Here is a 22,957-nt window from a genome sequence, read left to right as displayed (position 1 = left end):
AAATGGCTCCAATTGAATTAAATTTGAATAGGACTCTCAGTTAATTATACTGTCTCACTCATTCAACAAACATTTATTAAGAGTCTTCTTTGTCTATGCAAATCTACTATAACTACTAGAATCTATTTCGATAGCCCAAGAGTAGTGATGGTTTTCTTAATCTTCAGTATTTTTTTACAAAGTGAGAGCTTTTTCCTTTAACCCGATGTTTTACAGTTATCCTGAGCCTTACAATTTACCACTTGTCGATTATCCCATTTGCTCTTCACAACAACCTTACATGGTAAGCAAAGTAGGCATTATTATTTCCATCACACAGACAAGGAAACTGAAGCTCAGAGATGCTATGTGACTTGGCCAAATTTATACGACTAGTAAGAAGGTGATCCAAGAGAGAATCCAAGTCTCCTGATTCCTCGTTTTTCAGTCATGCCTGACTCTTTGTCGCCCTCTGTGGAGTTTTCCTTGGCAAAAATACTGAATGGTTTGCCATTTCCTTCTACAGTGGATTAAGGCATCAAAGGTTAAGTGACGTGCCCAAGGTCACACAGCTAGTGAGTGTCTGGAGCCAAATTTGAACTCAGGGCCTCCTGACTCCAGGCCCAGCCTTCTATCCACTAAGCCATTTAGCTGCCTCCCTCCTGATTCCTAGTTCAGTACTTTTTTCACCATGAGTTTAATATCCACTTTCCAGGTCTAGTAGATCCTCAGACATTCCACAAAGACTCATCATCTACTCCATTGTTTAGAAGAAAGATAAAAGGAAGTAATATAAAAGTGGCAACTGTAGGTCCTTTAATGTCTTTGGAGAAGTGCCACCTTCTAGCAACTGTAAAGCAAGTGTAATATTTTCCCATTTATAATGGAGCACAGACATTCTTCTCCATCCTCAGGTCTATGTTCAGTTAATGATTCTATTTGTCATGCCTGTCAGGGCACTGTGACCTCTGAGCGCCAGGGTCCCATGACCTTTGACACACAGGCATGGCTAAGAGACTCAGAAGGTGTCATCAGGGATTCAGCTGTCTCTGACCTTGTGGCCTAGCATCATCACTAAGTAGCACTTTAGTCTCCATAGTATGGTTAAGCCTTTAGGCTATTTATAGTACGGTCTAATAAACAGGACTTTGTCCAGAGGCATCCAACATTCAAAGGAACACACACACAGACATATCAGGAAAATCATCCAGGTGACTCCTCAAAGCCATGTTGTTGTGCCACAAAGAAGTCTCACCTGGGTCTCTTACTGCCCCTCCTAAAACACTTAGCTCTGCAGTGATTATTAGGGCCTGTTGAAGACCCACCCCAGGAGCTTGGCTTTCCCTATGTTTACAAGTTCTCCAGAGAGACCCTCAAAGAAGGAGAGAGGCTGGTACCATCCTTAGGTCTAATGGAATCTGCAATCCTGTCTCCCTGATTGTGATAACAAGGCAGTTCAGGTCTCTCCAGGTGGTCTGAGCCCTGGTGACAGGTGTCACCAACCAAACTTGAAGGTCCAGTTAAAAAAGCAAAGGTCTAGAAAAGATCTTCAGAGGCTACTCTGCCTTTCAGTTGGTATTTCCTTACCCCCAACTAAGATGAATCTCTTTTAGACCCTCCCAAAAGGGAGATTAGGGAAGCAGTTCCAGCAATTCGTAATCCTCATTGTCAGGAACTTCTTCCTTAGGTGAAACTCTAACTCCTCTGTGCTGCCATTTAAACCTATTCTCTCTTGTTCTTCTGAACCACAGTCACGCAATTAGGGCTTAATGAGACTTTTTATGTCCTACTCCCAAAACTGCAAGTGTACTCCCTCAGTTTTTCTTTGAAGCAAACCTGTTGTTAACCCAAATTCCACTGGCTGGCCACCATAAATCACCAGTTTCCCCCGAGATGGGAGGATGGGAAATGGAGAATTATAATATATGACAGGGAACAAACAACTATGATGACTTGAAAGATTCTGGCAGTAGCTCTGAGTGAAATCCTTGCTGTGTGTTTGCTGTTACTGTTGTTGTTTTAACAAATCATAACACCCCTCCAGATGAGTTTGGGAATGGGAAAAAAAGCCATGTAAATAAAGAGAGGCCAGCAATTCTCCTTCTGGCAAACATCCTTTATGGGGCAAGGTGTAATGGAAAGAGGAGACCAGCAGACAGCAGGGACAGCCCTTCAACTACATAGCATGTCTGTCTTTGCTCACAAGATCCAAACTGTGAGCTCCTTGTTGTTGTGTTTTACCCTAACATGGGAGACCATGATCCAGCACAGTATCTTTAGAACTACCAGAGAAAATGTAAACATTACAGAGATTTGCAAATGTTGGGCACTGGAGGGACCCTTCTCTGTAATAAAAGGTTTTATCAGACCTCACACTCAGGTTGGATGAAGGGTAGGAAAAAAGATGAGGTTAAACTGTTCATTTTCTGTCTCCAGTCTGATGTTCTGATGAGCTTTCCAGAGAAAACAACTTTAATTCATATTGGTCTTTAGAACATCCTGTCCAAAGATGCTCACTTCCTATAATGTCACAGGACATCTCATCCTTTGGGACATTGAACTGGGCAGTATTTATCCAACCTCAGAATAACCATAGGGCAAGTCAAGATATCTAAAATAAAGAGAAATTAGCCTTTACTGATTCCTCTCAGCTAGAGATGACTTTCCCTTCGCAAAATTCTCCTAGCAATTTGTTCCTTTCCTATGGATTTAATACATTTCACTTTGTGTTGTAGCTTTCTATGTACCTTATTTTTATCTGCACCCCACCCCAATAAGCTATAAGCTTCTTGAGGACAGGGGCCATGTCTGTTATCTCTCAACCCTTAATGCCTAGCACAATGCCTTGTATACAGTATATAGTCAAAGAATATTGGATTAATCCAATTGAATTGAATATTTGAGTAAACAGATCACAGATAGAAAGATTTAGAGTTAGAAGAGACCTGAGAAGTTACTTATTTCAACTCACTCATTTTACAAGAGAGCTAACAGACCAATGTCACACAGAAATAAATGAAGAACTAGAATTCAAATCCAGGTGCTGCCTTCAAATTCAGCACATTTCCCATTACACCAAGGGTTTGTTTGTTTGTTTTTATTTCCCTGAATCATTGGATTAATTATTTCCTTGTAGATCTTGCCACTGGCTTCAATTCCTACTAGAAATAAAATGAAATAAATTGTTCTGAGGATTATAGACTTAGATCTGGAAGAGATCTTAGAAATGATTAAGCCCAATCTCCCCATTTTATAAAGAAGTAAACTGAGACAAGGTAGGCAATTTGCTCAACATGACATTGTAAGAACAGATTTGAACCCAGGTCCTCTGATTTCAAAGTCATTGCCTTTTACTTTGAACATAATATTTTTTCCCTTCTGACTCATATATAAATGGATACATTCATCCTGCCACTTGGCAATGCCCTCACCATAACACTGAAGAACCACATCATCAGAGTAAATGAAAAGGGGCACTCAGAAAAAGGTTACCAGGAAAGATTCTTTTCAAAATTCATCTTTGCTTAGTATGGAAGCTTTGGGACCATTTAGGAAAAATGTAATCTAATAACTTAAAAAGAAAGATGGAGAAGAGGTCTGTATTTGTCCCTGCTTAGCAATGCTATTGCTGCTTGTAGCAGCAATGGTGTGTGTATGTATACATGTGTGTGTGTATATATATATATATATGTATATGTATGTATACATATATACACATATATATACATACTATATATATATACATATATATATTCACACACACAAATATATGTGTGTGTGTATATATATATATATATATATATGAACAATCTTGGCCATACTTGAGGACACTCCTACTAGAACTGTTCAGACTTGACTGCTCTTCTAAGCCAGAAGGTTATATTCAGCCAAAGTAAAACTTCATCTACTTGTGATATCTGGACTGCTTTATAGAGTTTTTTTTTGGGGGGGGACTGTGTAGCGAGTGCCAGTGTGACCACATGACATCTGTGGCATCACTACTAGATTAAAAGTAATAAGCCATTGGAAGATTCAGTTCCATTATGAGGCACGACTTTTTTTCCTAGCCCACAGAAACTGGTATTCCAAGGGGAAAGGTGACGAGTTCCTTGCCCTAGTTTATAATGCACATCAGAAACAAATCGTGTAACAAACTATAATAATCAAAGTTGTATCGTTTAGCCAGAAGGGTTACATTATGATTGTTGGCACCAAGAACATGTTAGGATAACTCGTAAGTGAGGCCACCACCTCAACTAGATTTTTTCAGCACATTGGCACTTGCATCTAAGAAAAGAGAAGCCTTCCCCAACTAATTCATGAAAATTGACTATAGCCAAGAGAGAGATTTTCCTTTCAAAAATGGAAACTGCCATTTCTTCTGAGTCTTAAGTCATGTTTTTATACAAAATGTAATGGATTGTATTTATAGAAACTTAAATGAATGGTGTTTCCAATCTAGACATGGTAGAATTCTGAAAAATATTGCCACTGTATTATTATTATTTAATAAAAACCCATGAGGGTCATCATCCACAATGCTGGATTTGGAGTGAGAAAAACCTGAGTTCAAGGTCCTCTTCTGACACCTGATGGCTGTGTGATCAGTGGCAAACCATGTCATTTCTCTGAGCCTCCACATTATGTATATGTATGTATATGCACCTGTATGTGTTATGCATATGTACATGTATTATATGCATATGTGTGTGTATATATGTATATGTCATAAACATATCAGTCTCTCAAAATAGGATGTTGCCAAACTATTGAAGTCATACATCCTTAAAATATTGACTATGTTCTATTGTACAGCTCTTCCAATACATATCAGATCATTTGATCTTCGCAACAACCCTCTGAATCGAGTGGGGAAAAGATTATTGTATCTATGTTGCAGATGAAAAAAAATCCAGCCTAGAGAGATGAAGTAATTCCCAAGGTCACACCACAAACCAGCGGCAAAGCCTGAATACACTTCTGACTACCATTCTCTTGTCTAAGCTGGCTTCTATTTACCAAAATTGCTCTATATTTTTCTTGAGTTTCTGCAGACATGCTTCATTTTGCCAATAAAGAAACATCTTGTGATTTTTTTGGAGTCATAAAAAAACAAACTAAATTTGTTTGTAACTCTTATGGATACATAATTCTCCCAGCCACAGCCTCTCCTTCTGGGATATCTTGACAGCTCATCCTTCCAAACAATGCAATGCTTGCAAAGGAGCAGAGATTGACATCTTGCTTCAAGGATGATTGACTGCACAAACACTGTATAAATATTTTTCAGCACCATTGTTTTAGCCCACAGCTGTGGCCACCAACACAGTGGAGTCACGAGTTTACCGACCAGGACCCAAATCTTTAGTATATCCAGCCCTGACAAAGCAACAACAAGCAATGACCATCGGTGCTTTGCACTGAATAAATGCTTGTCAAATGAATGCATTATACAATTAGACAGTAGAGAGCCTTCTGACTCAAAGTCCAGTGCCTATTCTGGGTGATGAAGTGGATTGAGTGTTGGGCCTGGAATCAGGAAGACCTGAGTTCGAATCCAGCCTCAGATTCATATTAGCTAGGTGACCCTGGGCAAGTCACTTAACACCTATTTGCCTCAGCTATCTCATCTGTAAAATGAGAGTAATAATAGCCCCTACCTGCCAGGCTCAAATGAGATAATTATAAAGCACCTGGCACATAGTAAGTGCTATATAAATGTTATCTCTTTATTATTATCATACTATTGTTATCTTCTTTTGCTAATCACTGCTAAAAGGTATTGTAAATATTCTGGAGATATATTTCAATTAAGTGACACCTTGAAACTCTTCAAGTAATTCAAGACTTTTAATATCCAAAAATAAAATACTCTAAAGCCTCGTTATAACACCATCCATGAAGTGCATGACCTTCTTCAAAAAATCTGCTTTAGAGAGTTCCTTTTGTATGACTTGCTTTTTATGTACTGATTACCATATATCCTTCCTTAGGTGGGATACAAGTTGGATTTATTTATGATATTTTTATTATGAGCCCTAGCAATGCTCATATAAATTACCTAGGAAATACCTAGGAATATAAATTATCTAGGAAAGAATTCCCTATTTGATAACAATCACTGGGAAAACTAGAAAAAATTCTGGTAGAAATTAAGCTTAGACCAATATCTTATACCATACTCTACAATACATTCAAAGTGAAAATGTCACCTTAATATTAAAGATTATACCATAAAAAATTGTAGATCTTACACCTTTCAGAGCTAAGCTTAGGCTATAGTATAGGCCCAGAAGCAGAGACAATAGTAATACCTAGGCAAAGCTTCCAAGAGCTGGGGATAAAAAGGGTAAGGGGGAAACTATTAATTAAATAAAGGATAGGGACACTTATCAAAGTTAACATTAATAATTTTGATCACACAAAACCGGAAAGATTCTTCACAAATAAAACTAATGCATCTAAGACAAGAATGGAAACAAAAGAATTGGAAAAACTTTTGTATCAAATTTCCCTAAAAAGCATTTGATATCCAAGCTATATTAAAAAATTATACAAATATAGAAAAATGGTTTTAAAAAAAGTTATCAGCAAACAGTTCTCAGATGAAGAATTGCAAAGTATTAAAAACCATGTGAAAGAATAATCCAAAAAACCCCTAATAAGGGAAATATACAACAGAATAAGCCTGAGATTTCACCTCACACATGGTAAATTGACAAAGGTTACAAAAGACAGGAATAGCCAATATAGGAGGAGAGGTGGAAAGACAGACACACTAATTGATTGTTGGTCAAACTATGGATTAGTACCAGCTTTCTGGAAAGGAATTTGGAATTATAAAAATAAAGTGATTAAAATGCTCATACCTTTTGACCTAGAGGTAAGACATATACTACAAAGATGTCATTCAAACAGAAAGAAGCTCAATATACACCAAAATGTTTATAGCAGCACTTGTGGTAGCAAAGAACTAGAAACAAATAGATTCTGAGAAGTGGCTAACCAATTTGTGGTATATGAAGGCAATAGAATACTATAGTGCTGTAGGAAATAGCAAACATTATAAATACAGAGAAGCATTGAAAGACTGATATGAACTGATACAAAAAGAAGTAAATAGAGTAAGGAAAACTGTTTACAATGACTACAATAATGTAAAAGGAAAGAATAACCGCAAAGCAATAGAAACTAAATGTTCTGAAATTATAAAGAGCCAGATTGGTAGCAAAGACTAAATACAAGAAAGCACTTCTCCCTCCTTTTATCAGATAGTGTTGGGGAGGAGGGCAGGGAGGGGAAGAGTTCCATAATAACGAACACTGTATATATCAGATTTTTTTTTCAATGCATTGATCAGTTTGGGTGATTTTTTTTCTTAATCTTTTTTTCTTTTTTTGTTACATGGGATAGCTCTGTGGGATGAGAGGAGAAGAGCTAAAGAGGGAAATCTATAAGATAAAAAAAATCATTAAAATATTTTTTAAATAAATACTCAGAGATTTCCTTAAAATGTCATATCCTAGCAGGCTTTTGAATACAAACCTTTTTGTCTGGAAGAAGTGCACATACTTGCAATATTTTCCCATGAAAAAAGTTCTCTCTTTCTTGTATCATAGAACTGTTTTTAAACAATTTACTATAGCAAATAGCTTGACCCTGCTTCAGTTGGTTATGATTTTCATGCACCTCATATTAATTTGAGAATGTGGCTTGAAAAAGGAGGCAAGATAGCTGAAGACACAAATGGGAATTAGAGACAAGTCCAAAACTAGAAGTACTTAGCCAAGAACAATGATAGAGGCTTAATTATGTACAATATCAAACATGATGGTCCCTTGATACAATAATAATAACCTGCAGTATCCTTTAAACCAGTAGGAGATATACCTTAGTCCTGGAGGGCAGAATCAACTTAGGGAAGTTAATAACCTTCCATTCAATGCAATTCAACAAATATTTATTAAACAGTTACTATGTTCAAGGTCCTTTACTAGATGCAGGAGATACAAATATTACTTTAATGAAATTGTCCCTAACCTCAGGGAACATATATTTCGCTGGTGTTGGAGAGGAATACAACACGTACTTAGATAAAATTAGAATGTATGTAAAGTAATTTAGAGAGAGATAGAAATGTCAAAGGGACTGAGCAATTTTTAAATGCTAATCGAGAGCTATGATAAGTAAATGTCAAATAATAGATTGAACACCCTTTGTGCTGGGATTGATAACCTGATCATCATGAAACTAAGAAAAAGAGTCTTTTTTTTCCTACCGAACTGATTCACTGCTAAGCAAAGGAATCAACTCTTCTTCATGTGGTAGGGAAGGGTGAGGTCTTTTCTCTTAGATTTTAGAGATAGGTCTGATTTTGTACATGGAACCTTCTAATGTTCTGCTCCCTGGACATACCATTCCATTCCCTACCTCTTACCAAAGATGTGTGCTCCCAAAAAATGGTGTTTCAAAATAATAACTAAGAAATGCCAGTGGTGGGGGGGGGACATGCAGCACCTAACAGAATACTATTTCCATTAGTTGGTGATAATTTAAAGTATGAGCAGAGATCTTGAGAGGAAAAAAATCAGAGAACTAAGGTTTCATAACTCGTTCTGATTCAAGACCAGTAGAAGCAACAGAGCAAATAATCAATAGCCCTCCTCTAGTTGTAGCCTGATACATGCCCCAGGCTTCAAATTTTATTATGTATGAAAGGAAGGATAACTCTCTCTCAACAAGGATAGAAGAGAATCTTTACATCATACATATGGTTAAGACATTGATGCCTACACTTGATCATTTAACCATGTTTTTCCTTTACAGAATGTAAGTTGCTTAAGAAGAGACTTTTTTATCTTTATCTCCCTAGTGCTTAGCCTAACGCCTATCACATAATAGACACAATTAAAGTTTGTGGATTGATTGGGTACATAAGCTGTAAGGGAGAGGGAGTGAGGGAGATGAATGCAAGATGAGAGTGAAATAAGAGGTAGTAATGGAGAGCCTGAGAATAGAATAAAAGAGATGGGGCAAAGGGAAGAGTGAAAGACGGGGGGAATAGTGGAAATGGAATGAGGGATAGGGAAGAACAGTGGAAAGGGAGAGAGTAAGATCCTCAAGGGGGGAACCCAGGTCACTATGAAGAACACTCCATCACTACTTTTCATTCACTATGTTATGTAAATGTATCAACACCTCCACGCTGTTTTATTTCCTGTAGGCCAATGCTGGAATATGCTCAAATCTTTGGTCAGGCAAACCTAATTTCAGGGTACATTGAGGCATATTTCCAAAACAGATCTTAAAGACAAATGTTCTCGATAAGTCTTAATCACCTCAGTTTTCAGAGAAATCTGATGCAATAAGATCCAAAAAAGTTGGCCTGAGTAGGAGAAATCTATCCCCACATCAAAGCTTGTCATTGGAATCTTGGTTGCAAACATGGCAGACAAGGGGTATCTATGTCCAGCCAGCTGATCATTTTATAGGCCCTGGCAAAGAGTTTCAAAGGGACTTATATTGCACAACAGCTACTTACTTTAATGGGATTTGTGTGGTTCAGTCCCCGTAACCTTTGGAAAATTGAAGGGAAGCGTAATTGCGAAAGCCACTAAAAAGTCCACAGCTTTTACTGGAAGCCCAATGAAAAGCAGTGAAATGAGGCTATGGCATTCATCTGGGTCTCTCTGTGCATACTTAGCTCCAATCTCAATTAAGGCAGCATCCTTTTAATGGCCCCCCTGATAAATGGCACGTTGCTCCCTTAATTGGGACGGCTGCATGGGCACAGATTTGGCTTTAGTGCATTTAAGTGACCTCAAATATAGGATTAGCAGCACCCCCAGTGCCATTTATATAGCACACCTGGCCCTCTCCACCATCAAATCACAGTGGTTTACAAGCATGACCAGGTCTCTGAAAGTATATGTTTCCAACTGTGCAGCCCTTGTTCACTTTGAGATGCTTTTGAGCCCTTTTATATAGCTTACCAAACAAGGAATTAGGCTCAATGGACCTTGATGTGTATAGTTTTTTTCTTCTTTTATTGTCTTTCCATGAAATACATATGCCATTTTTCTAACCAAAGGAAGCTGCCTGTCTGAATCTTTGAAAATTGGACTGAACTTATTACTAGGGGTAAAAAAGAAAGATTATATTTGAACATGGAGGTTGCACACTCCTTTGGGATAGAAAAGTCTGTAGACGATGAAAGTTCTTTACTCAAACACATACTAGCGGGATAGTAGAAAGGGCATAGATCCAGTGGTAAAGAGAACAAGGATTCCGGTCCTAGCTCCATCACTTACTAGCTAGGTGACTATGGTCAAATCATTTAACCTCTTTGGTCCTTGGTTTCCTTAACTGTCAAATGATATGCTTAAAACTGATACCATATAAGCTTCCGAGTAGGAGTGTAAACTTTCCTAACCTTAGCTCGGCATTGAGAAAGATATATACACAATGATTTCCTTTCATTTAAAAATAAATCCATTAACACATTTAACTCAGTAGCTGAATAAAAACATTGGATTAGCAAACCTGAGGCCTCCCAGTGGTTTTATATGAAAGATAAAGTTCACAGAATTTGATTTTTCCTGCAACAAGCATACCCTAAGCATAAAATAACCTGATGGTTTTGCATAATATTATTACATGACCCATTTTTCCTATTTTCTTTCCTGACTTTCACCTACTCCCTTTAGCCACTCCTGGATCATGTACTCTTCCAAAGCAATACAAATCACCATATGATTTATTCTCTCCTGATCTTCCTTCTAACCAATCAAAAGTATTTATTAAATGTCTACCATGTGTCAAGCACTATAGGAAGTGTTGAGAATACAAAGATTTTCCCTCTTCTTTGGGAAGGAAAATAACAACAGCTTGTTGATACCCAGATCAGATGCAAAACTGTCAAGCATTTATACACTTGATTCTCAGCCTTTATCCATTAGATGAAGTCTCACTGGCTCTGGAGTCAAAGGCCAGGGTTCAAATCCTATCACTATATATGTGACCTTTAACAAGTTATTTAACCTCATGGGGCCTCAGTTTCTCTGTTAGATGAGGGTGTTGGACCAGACCAGGTCTGACTTAGGCCCTTTCTAGTGCTAAGTCTATGATGTTGTAATCCATGTATTTGTCCTATCTTATTCCCTCTGTTAGTGTATTCTATGTGACTAGGAGATCGTTAGGCTGTTAAGTCCCCCACGTGTGCCTTTGCTTGATTAGAGTATTGCTGGTACTCAGGAAAGGCTAACCAGTAAGCAGAATTACCACCCTAATCAACGAATGATTTGTAAAACCTCTTCTCTTTGACAAAGAGGCACCATATTCTAACCCAAGCCATGTACTGCTGGCCCCTGTATAATACTGCAGGCTTTCCATCTTAGAGGCCTCTTAAAAGTTTAAGGCTACAGCTATGGTTGGTCTTCTACACCCAACCAGATGCAGTCATACTAAACTTCATATTGCAACCGAATGGTATTTTGGAAAAACTAGTTTGCCTGTACCCATAATCTGGAGAAATGCTACCGGAAGAGTTTCTAAGAGACTACAGCCACCCAAGTTGCTTGTCATTTTGCCCTCATCCTTTATTCCACTTTCCTTTAGTTCTGCTCCAAATGCTTACTTTATTAACCCTGTGGAGTAAATTACAAGAGCTTACACAAGTCATGTTAGATTTGACCCTAATCTGGACTATTCTTGCCATCACTTCACAAAGTCGTAGGATTTCTGAGCTGCGTGGGATCTTGGTGGTGATCTTATCTAACCAATCCCTGGAAAAGAATCTACTCTATATCATGCCCAAGAGATATACTTTTTACCTAAAGACCTCCATTGAGGGAGGACCCACTACTGCCTTCTATTCCTCTTTTGGCTCTAAGAGATTAAGTGATTTGCCCGTAGTCATGCAGATATAGGGGAGATAGAACCCTTGGTCTCTCCTTGAGGTAGGGAAGGGCTCCTTCCACTGTACGAGTCAAGCAGTCAAATTGTATTTATTAAGCGCATACTATGTAGCAGGCACTGTGCTAAATGCTAGGGATACAAAGAAAAGCAAAAGAAACAGTACCTGCTTTAAAGGAGCTCACAGTCTAGTGAAATATTATCTCATTCAATCCTTAAAACAAACCTGGGAGGTAGGTGCTATCATTATTCTCATTTTAGAGATGATAAAACCAAGACAAAGTCACATAGTTCAGTCACATACCCAGCATCACGAGGCTAGGAAGTATCTGAGGCTGGATTTGAACTCATGTCTTTCTGACTCCAGGTCCAGCACTGTATACACCATATCATCTAGACCATACTATTCCTCTGAAAGTCTAACCTAAATTCATTCCTTTGGACCCTATATCCTCTGGGAAATCTAACCTGACCACATTAGCCCTCAAGACCCACTCCCTCCTTAGAATTACTGTGACATCCATCTATCTATCTCTCTATCTATCTCTCTATCTCTCTATCCTATCTATCTACGCCCTTCATTTATCTCTTGGCATATTATACTTTGTGTTGATATTTATCCTTTGTGAAAAGATGCCCTATAATTGGAAAAAATAAAATACTATTAAGTGAAAAAATAAAATTAAAATTAAAAATTAATAGATGCCCTATTTCTCCAACTAGATTGCAATCCCTTCAAGGACAGGAATTGTGCCTTCTAAGTCTTCTTATTCCCAGCCTCTGTTAGAGTGCCCTATGTAATAAAAAGATGTTGATGATGTGAATGAGACATTCAGAGTACTTATTTTTGATACCTGACACATAAGAAGACACAAGCCCTCAAAGACTGAGTCTGGGACAAAAAAAAATCCTCTTATGTTTGGGAAAATATAACCTACATCTTTAGCCTGTCTTCTCTGCCAGTGAGTCAGTTCAAGTCACAGTGGTTTCTGTTCACTTTGACTGGCCAAGGAGCTTGGGCCAAAGCATGGCTAATTCATTCTCCAACCTATGGGAACATCACTCTCTGCCAACCACACCTAACTCAGTCTTAATTGGACAGCCACTTCCTCTCTAGGGACATGCGATGGTTTTTAATAAAGGAAGAAACCAATGGACAAAGGTCATATAAGCAAAAGTGTTCATTTCAGGCAAAACCCCCAAAATATCTTTGTGGAATAATGTTATTCCACTGACTCATGTCACTTCTGTGGAGCAGCCCAAAAGGACTCCTTGTTAATAAACTCTGTCTGCCTGGAATGGAAATGTGTGAGTAATCATCATGTCATGGCTGCTCCTGTCATGACTCTTGTCTCCATATTCCCATAACCTGAAAGTCTCAAGAGTCATTCACATTGCTCTGCTCATGACAGGAAGTAGCTAAGACACAGGAAAGGACTTTAAAATGCTTGTTAATTACCCAAGATAAGAGGAAGATAATGAAGAATGGAGTTTATTCTAGGATAAGAAGAGGAGCTTGGGAGAGCTATAATTCAAACCAAGTGCCTCCATCATTTCAGTCAATCATGCCAGCCAGGGCCTTCCCTTCAGCAATACTTTCCTATCCATCTAGACATGTTTCCTTTGAGACCCATCTGGTTTTCTTCCAGATTTCCCATGTTTTCCCAAGTACCACCCTCCTCTTCCCCCCCAACACACACACACACACACACACACACACACACACACACATACACACACCTTGCTACTATTTCTTTTAAGGAGGACTGGCCAGAGATACCATGGCACCAAGGAAAATTCAAAATCAGGACACTTTAACCCCCTGGCTCTCACACTAATCAAACTTTTATTTACAAAAATACAGACATTTAATTTCTTTTTTTCATGTCCTCTCTTCTTTTCTCTTCATGTGTTCCAGGTACAATGCAGAAGTTTATGTCAATGAAGTGAATTCCCTTTTGACCCTATATATTTTATAAAACCTCTCAGGGAGAAATTTGCTGATGTTATGAACCAGGAGGTCTCTCTATGAGAAAAAGTAAAAGATACCTTTGTCATTAGATGAGTTAAGAGATGATTACTATTGGGGCAGCTAGGTGGCACAGTGAGTAGAGCCCCTGCCCTGGAGTCAGGAGGACCTGAGTTCAAATATGGCCTCAGCCTCTTGACACACTTGCTAGCTATGTGACCTTGGGCAAGTCACTTAACCTCAATTGCCCTGCCTTCCCCCCTCCAAACAACAACAACAACAAAAGAGATGATTATTATATACTGATAGCTAGGATTTATACCTTAAGCACCTTAAGATTTGCAAAGCTGGTACTTTACACATATTATCTCACTTGATCCTTGCAACCTTATGAGGTAGGTGTTATTATATTACCATTTTATATATTAGAAAATTTAGGCAGAGCAGCTGAATGACTTACTCAGGGTCACACAAGTCGTAAGTTTCTGCAGCTGTATTTGAACTCCAGTCTCCCTGACTCCAGGTCCAGTACTCTATTCACTGCACCACCTAGCTGCCTCACAATATATTTATACATAAATACACATCGTTGTTCAGTCATGTCTGGCTCTTTTGGGGTTTTGTTGGTAAAGATCCTGGAGTGCTTTGTCATGTCTTTCTCCAGCTCATTTTACAGATAAGAAGACTGAGGCAAACACAGTTAAGAGACTTGCCCAGGGTCATATAACTAGTAAGTGTCTAAGGCCAGATTTGAACTCAAACGCCAATCTTGTGACTCTGAATCTAATATTCTTCCCAACTGTAGCAAACTGCTCCATTTTCTTACTAAAAGGAACTATCCTCTCTTAGCATCTAAGATCCAGAGCAAGGCTAGCATAGTAGACAGTGAGAGGTGACTTTGAATCTGAGAGCACCTAAATTCAAATCCTACCTATTGCACATACTGAATGTGTGACTGTGGGCCTGTCATTTAACCTCTCACTGGTTCCAAGAAACTCTTTAAAATTATGAGGTTATTATAAATTCTCTAAGATTATGCAGATTATTATATGCCTGCATCTGTGGGGGGAGTTTCTCCACACTGATGTAACCATAGGTCTGGACCTATAAGGAAAAATAAAGGTTTTGTGCCATATTCACCTGTGTTAACCTCAAAAGTTTTGCCACAAATACTTATAATATTAACTGTACTGTTAGGCTGTATTCCTGTAGGTTACCAGCTCAAATGGTAATAGAATTGGTAATAGGATTGTTTGCACCCATCATAAGTATGAACAACTGAATTCAGTGGAAGTGGACTAATGTCTGCCTTCAGTAGGGGGAAAGTCTGGCCCTATGTGCGGTGGAGAGGGACTGAGGATTATAAGAATAGGCTACTTCATGCATAAATGAAGGGAGATGCGCACAGTAGAAGAAAAGCTCATTCTAGCTTTCCATCTGTTAACCTCCTATTTTAACAAAGTGTTCTTGATAACTAAGTGAAAAAAATTTCTTCTAGAATGCAAGTAATGTCAGTGCCCTGGGATTAGACACTGGTCACCTCACCCTAGCTGGGACTTCAGGTGATTGTCATGGTCTATTTGAGAAAGTCTAATACCAAGAGGAAAGAGATGATAGCATCTGGAGCAGCAGAAATAACCAAAGCTCACCTTCTGTTTGTTATAGCTAGATCTCATTTCCATGTTCATAGGGACATGTTGCATCTGGGCCTCACCATTCTTATCTGTAATAGGAGAGTTTTGGACTAGATAATTTCTAAAATCTCAGCTCTAAATCCTATGAGCCTATGATGTTGGTTGTTTGGAAGAGCTTATGGTCATGGATCTGTACCCAAGAGAAACTGGGTTGGAATTCTGGCTGTGCCATTTAGTAACTGTGTGATCTTGGGAAAGTCATTTAATCTCTTTAGGCCTCAATTTACTCATGTTTAAGATAAGGACGATGAACCAGATGACCTCTAAGGCCTCTTCTAGCTCCAAATTTAAGATAAAGGATAGTTTGGATATATTTGAGTGACATTGAGTAAGTAAATAGTTTGACCAACCTCAGGAAAATCTATGTACATCAAAGCTAATGCATGGTCAGATTAAGAATTATTATGGTCCAGTGGCCATGTATGCCTCCATAGAAAATGGCTACAATGTGCCATCTACATTGTACTCCTTTACTATGTGCCAGCTACATTGCACTCCTTTATTGTTACTACGCCCTGAGAAAGACTAGTTCTTAATAATATGCAAGTACTTATTTTCTTTTGAATTAATCCTTTAGGAAACTTCAAGACTTAGAAACTCTATAAGTAGAATGTTTGAGAGGAGAGAAAGGAGAAATGAAAGAAATTTTATGAAAAATCCAAAACTCTAGAAAAAAATCTTACGTTTCAGAGAAGAGCTTGGAAATTTAAAATTGAGGCATTTGCATATGTTCCCATATCCAGTTCGGAGAAATAGGCAGCACTCATGGTGGCCAATTCCAGGCAACAGGTTCAAATTCCTTCCGGGAATAGGCCACCAAGACTGTACTGGCTGAGATGTCCATGGCATTATGAGGACCATGGCTATTAATGATTTCTCCAAAATGGATGACGCAAACACATGCAAATGCCAATTTTTAATTCCCAAGCTCCTCTTTGAAATGCAAGCTTTTTTTCCTAGAATTTTGGATGTTTTATAAAATTTCTTTCATTACTTATATGCTGTCTCAGGAGAGCCTCACAGAATAGCTGAGGATTGCTATGATTACCTAGGCTGGTGCTGACTGTATCTGGTAACTCACTTCGACATATAATTTTGTACATATGAACTCCCGACAATGGCTTGTGTGATGCCACTGCCAGCTGGAGTCAGCTGTAAACAAGAAATTTATTCTCAATAGATATTTCATATGTTTAACATTTAAACAAACAGACATCAAGAAGCCAGAGAATGTCAGACTCCAGCTCAGGGCTTTTGCCAAGTTCTGCTGGTTGTGATTACCAAGGACTAGATCAATAGGGTCATAAATTGTTGTATGTTGCACACAGCTGGGAGAACAGAAAAGGGGCTGAAAAATGAGTTGGGGCATTAAAGGTGAATCACTGGTGGCAAGAATCTTCTTTTCATTACTCTCCAAGAGGCATTATATGAAGACTATCCCACTCAGACCCAAATAGTATGTGGGCCTTCTTGGAACCAGTTGCAGAGCTAGGCCACTAGGTATGTTTTATGACTCCCTCCAGAAAAAAGAACATCTTGTCAGAGTGGAAAAATGATGGCACAGAGGATCCAGGAACAACAGAATCTGGGCCTGTTAGGTAGATTCCAGGCCAATGCTCCTTCCAAGGGCAGAATATCCAGAGAAACAATGTGTTCCCCAGACAGAGCAAAGTCTTTCCTTAGGCTTGGGAGTGAATCACTATGCTTTCTATGGGTTCAAGGACATTAAGAGTGAAGGTTTCTTAGGGGAAATCACTTGGTCCTTTGTCCCTTTAAAAAGAGATGATGTGACTACACATACATAACCTATGTCTAATTGTTTGGCTTCTGGGGGGCGGAGAAGAAGGGAGAGAGAGAATTTGGAATTCAAAATTTGAAAAAAGAATGTTAAAATTGTTTTTTACATGTAATTGGGGGCAAATCAAATATTAGATTAAAAAATAAAAAGAAATTATGTAAGTGGGTGCCATTCAGATCATCTGCTGTTGGGCACGGAAATATTAGGCAAGAAAAATGGAGAAGCTCAATTTCTTTGATGACTTCCAAGTTCTATTAAACCCATAGTAGAGCTAAAGACACATTTGCATCCCATTCTATAGAATGAATGCAGTGACCAAAGGCCAATAAATTTATTACCTCCTATGTTACCTTCCTTAATTTTTGGATACGATGGATATTGGAAATCTGTTTTTCATGGTATCGGGCCAAAATGTAACCACAGCCTAGAGATTTTTTAGCCTTAAGGATAAGGGTTGGAAGCCTCTGTTTCCCACTGCATTCACCAGACAGCTTGGGAAAGCAGAATTCCATTTAAGAAAGACATGTGATTGTGGTCTGAACCTCTAAGGATTGGGAGGAGTTGGTACATCTGAATAATTCCAGTAACACTTTGAATTTATGTGGGCTCCTTTCTTCCAAGGAGCATGAAACACGTCCTATGTGTTATCTCATTTATACTCAAAATACGCCTTCAAAACAAAAGGAGTACATTACTATCATCCCTATTTTATATACAGGGTAACTAAGGTATAGGAAAGAGATGAATGGGGGTGAAAGAGAAAGGTGAAAAGAAAGAATGAGGGTAGGAAGAATTTTCATTAAAACCCTGACCATTTAGTGGACTCTCTGAAACCAAAGCATTTCCATTCATCAAACATTTATTTATACTTTGGCCTACCCTGATCTCTCTCTTTCCCAATATGCAATAGCACTTTGACAACACAAAATTTAGTGCTTCAGTATCTAACATCCCGTAATATTTTCTGCTTCTTTCGTGTTGGCGAGTCTAACCAGAGTAGGGCAGTGCAGTGTTGTGGAAAGAGTACTAGATAAGAATACTGATTAGTCAAATGAACTAGGCCATAGTCTGCATACTCTATTCCCTTCCCTTTCTTGAAAATCAAGACATGTTCCAGCTTTCAAGAAAGGGGAGAGAATGGAGTCTGTATACTCTAATGCTTTGAGTTTGACTTTGATTACATGCAAAATTCTGGAACATGTTATTCAAGTAGTAGTTAATGAAGGAAGGAAGGGGGAAGGGATGCATTTATTGAGCATCTACTATGTGCCAGGCACTGTGATAAGTGTTTATAAATATTTTCTTATTTGAACAAACTTTTGAACAAACAACTTTGCAGGTGAGTGCTATTATGATCCCCCTTTTATAATTGAGGAAACTGAAGCAGACTTTCCCAGGGCCACACCACTCTTAAGTTTCTGAAGCCTGATTTGAACCCAGGTTTTCCTGACTCCAGGCCCAGTGCTCTGCCCACTGTGTCTCCTAACTGCCTAGTGAATATCCAGAAGGAAAAACAATCAAAAAGTCAGAATGGCATCATCCAAAGATCATGGCAGACTAATCTCATGTCCTTTTTTCAACAGGGCCAGGGACATGCTTTAGATATAGTTTATTAAGATTGTAGAAAATCCCCTTTCTCTCCTATGACACTGCCACCTCTCTGGAGCAGGTTCTCATCAGCCCACATCTGGACTAAAGTAAGTCTTTTGGTTGGGAAGGCGTCCCTCCATCAAGTCTCTCCCCACCACAATCCACCCTCCACACAGCTGTCTAAAGTTTTTTTTTTTTTTCCTGAAGCATAAGTCTACTCAAGTCACACCCCTCCCCATTCAATAAACTCTAGGGGCTTCCTATCACCTCCAAGATCAAATGTAAAATCCTCTGGCTTTTAGAGCCTTTTGTAATCTGACCCTTCCTACCTTTCCCTCTCCTTACACCTTACACCTCTACTTTCTCTGTGATCCAGTGAAACTGACCTCTTGCTCTTCCTCTCAAAAGAAACTCCATCTCCCAGTTCCAAGAATTTTCCCCAGAATGTTCCTCTTTCCCGGAAAGGCCTCCCCCCTCTTCTCTACCTCCTGGCTTCCCTCAAGATCCAGCTAAAATCCCATCATCTTCAGGAAGCCGTGCCTTCCCTTTAAGACTACCCCCTAAGTTATCCTGTACATATTTTGTTTTTACATAGTTGTTTGTATATTGTCTCTCCCATTACACTGTGAGCTTCTTGAGAACAAGGATTAGTTTTTCCCCCTTTCTTTGTGTCTCCAGCACTTAGCACAGTATCTAGCACATAGTAGGTACCTGCCAGTTGACTGCCTAACTACAAATCGATATGTGATCTAGAAAATCATACGGTCAGATGGATTAGAAATTGGTTGGATGGACAAATCTGAAGAGTTTTAATGGATTAATGGATTGATATCAGCTTGGAAGGAGGTCTCCAGTGGAATGCCCCAGGAATCTGTGCCTGGCTTTTTTTTTAAATTGGTGACTAACACAAACTAGGAGGAAAGGCTAACACAGCAGAGGACAGAGGCATGACACAAAAAGGGTTTGACAGGATAGAATGTTGAGAATACAGGTAAATGTGAAATCTTTCACTTAGGTTTTAAAACATCAACCTCCTAAGTACGACATTGGGGGGTGTAGTTAGACAGCACTTTATCTGAAAAATATATAGGTATTTTAACGGACTGCAAAAACAGTTATGAGTCAACAGTGGGATGTGGCAGCCAAAAGGACAAAAAAAAGCTGATGTGGTTTTAGTGATTTTAGATGGTGAGAAGAGATGTATAGTGCTCAGAAAGAGAAGTTTTTTTCATTCTACTCTGCCTTAGACCACATCTCACCACACAATGAGATTAGTACTTTAGACAAGACATTGAGTAGTTGGAGAATATTGGGAGGAGGTCAATTTTAATGATGGAGAGTCTCAAGATATGGATCTGTTAAAGCAATTGGAGGATGTTCAGCCTACAGAATGAAAGGTAATGGCTGCTTTCTAAGTGTTTTAAGATCTGTCACACTGGTATTCTCCCCAAGAGAACAGAACTAGGAATAATAGGTTGCAAAGAAGCCAATTTAAGGTAGTTGCTGGGCCTGGAGTCAGATAGACTCATCTTCCTGGGTTCAAATCTGGACTCAGACACTTACTAGCTGGGTGACCCTTAGCAAGTCATTTAACCCTGTTTGCCTCAGTTTGCTCATCTATAAAATGACCTGGAGAAGGAAGTGGCAAACCACTCCATTATCTTTGCCAAGAAAACCCCAAATGGGGCCACAACAAATCGGTCATGACTGAAATGACTGAACAACAACGAGGGAAAAGTTCCCACTAATTCGAACTATTCAAAGGTAGAATGGGCTGCTTAAGTAGGTAATGAGTTCTTCCTCAAGGAAGGTCTTCAAGCAAAAACTCAGTGATCACTCATGAGATGTGTTGGAGAGGGGCTGCTTGTTCAAATGTGGTTTGAATTAGATAACTTTGGAGGTTCCTTCTAACACTGAGATCCTGTGATTCTGGAATAATGATGATAGGCATTTATATAGCTCTTTAAAGTTTCAAAGCACTATGTGGGTATATGTACATATATATATATATATAGATAGATAGATAGATAGATAGATAGATATAGATATAGATACAGATATATACACATATGTATACACAAAAATTTGTATATATAAAAATATAATATATATAATATATAAATATATAAAATATAACTAAATATACTTATATATAATATATAAAATATATATAATATATGTGTGTATATATGCATATGTACACATATGCACATACATATATACACATATATTATATATACATTTTTGATCTTCACAATGACTCCATGAGGCATTAGAGGTACCATTATCCTTCTTTTGCAAAAGAAGAAGTAAAAGTACAACTAATGTTACAAGAGGGATTCCAACCTGCTGACTCTGAGTTCAACACTCTTTTCAATACATTACCTTTCATTTCAAAGGCAGAACATCTGACTTCTACCCCTGGCTCAGTCATTGAGTATACGACTTGGAGTAAAAAATCATGTGGCCACGTAATTCCAGAGCTAGATGATACCCTAGAAATAAGAGGATTTGGAGCTGGAAGAAACCAAAGTCCAATCAGCCCCTTCATTCTATAATCAAGGAAACTTAAGGCCTGGGAAGAGAATGTAAATTGATCGTGGCCACCTCTGAAGCATCAAATGTTTTGTGTCCAAATATTTCATCCTCAAGAAAAATGTTTCCAAAGTAAAAGTTAGTACAAGAGATGAAATATTTATTAATATTGTAAGTTTCATTTGAATAAAATTATATTCTATGGATGAAAAGAACAGAGAAAGAAGGATTTTTCAGTGTTCAGAGGCATTCTTTGTCCTCTGAGACAAATTAAAAGTATTTCTGAACTAGGCATTTTATGTACATTCAGTCCATCTTCTTGCCAAAAAAGGAAGAGAATTAGACTCTCCAAACTCTTCTAAGATTATTGTGAACAAAGTGTTTGAGACTAGATTTGAATCCAGAACTTCCTGAGTCCAGACCTAGTACTCATTCCAGTGTGCTACTTAACTAAGAACAACTGACTAACCTAGATACTTCCTTACTTAGCCCATTTGTCGTAAAAACAAAACAAAACAGATCTGCCCTTCTTGTACATAGAACTTTGCACGGCTTCACAATACAGACTCTACAGAGAGGAAGGACATTGGTAACTAAGAGATCCTTGAGAGAAACAAGTCCTTTTTTGTCCTGAGAAGGGAGCTAAGAATTGGATTCATTCTCTGGATGTTAGAGCAAAAGGGGGCTTCAAAAAACACCTTGTCCCATTGTCCATTTTTGCAGATGAAGAAAGTGAGGTCCAGGGAGATTAAATTAATTGCCTAATGTTGCACATCTGGCAAAATGAGTACTGGATTAATGTCTCCTGATTCCTTGTCAAGTGCACTTTATATTATTCAATATTGCTTCTTCTAAGGACTAAGAAAACAGAGGGCTTTGTGCATAATCCAGAAACCTACGTTTAAATGGTTAGAATCATCCAAGAGTGGAATGAGACTACTTCAATAGAGAGCTAATCAATGGTATTGATGATATTAAAGATATATTAACTGCCACTGGTTAGAGGATATTGAAGAGATAACTAACCGTTGATAGGAAAGAACACACCAGAATGGGGACTTGAGTTAATAGCATTAGAAAGATACACCCAACCCCTCAGGGGTATCCCTAGAACCCTAAGATGGAAGATATAGCCAGCCAGCCTCACACTCTGGGGATGTGACTCATCACTTTGAATGAGAGTTGGGATAAGGAACCTCATAGTCTATAAAGGCTATAATAACTTTCCACTTTTCCTTGGGGCAGTGGTTAACATTATAAATCCCTCTCTAGTGGTTACAAAAAACTCTTCTATGCATGAACTCAAGTTACTGAAGCAGCAAAAGGTGAAATAGAACACCAACCATGAGTAATTCATGACTCAAGCTCAATGAATAGGCTTTGGGAAACGGTTTCGCCAAATCATCCCTAGTATGTTTCACTACTCACATGATCACACACTCTCAGATTTGGACGGGACTTCAGAAGCCACCTAAACCA

General features: G+C 38.5%; 1 protein-coding gene and 1 pseudogene across 1 annotated transcript in view; one reads left to right on the top strand and one right to left on the bottom strand.

The window, feature by feature from the left end:
• Positions 1-22,957, bottom strand: part of PRRX1 (paired related homeobox 1) — a 97,386-nt gene that overhangs the window by 24,220 nt on the left and 50,209 nt on the right. The gene's annotated exons all lie outside the window — the stretch shown is intronic.
• On the top strand, positions 8,684-8,798 carry LOC118849352 (annotated as a pseudogene).

Source organism: Trichosurus vulpecula, chromosome 4, assembly GCF_011100635.1.
Source record: "Trichosurus vulpecula isolate mTriVul1 chromosome 4, mTriVul1.pri, whole genome shotgun sequence".
In the NCBI taxonomy this organism is placed as follows: Eukaryota; Metazoa; Chordata; class Mammalia; order Diprotodontia; family Phalangeridae; genus Trichosurus; species Trichosurus vulpecula.
The sequence above is the reverse complement of the archived record's forward strand: the minus strand, read 5'-3'. Positions and strand labels throughout refer to the sequence as shown.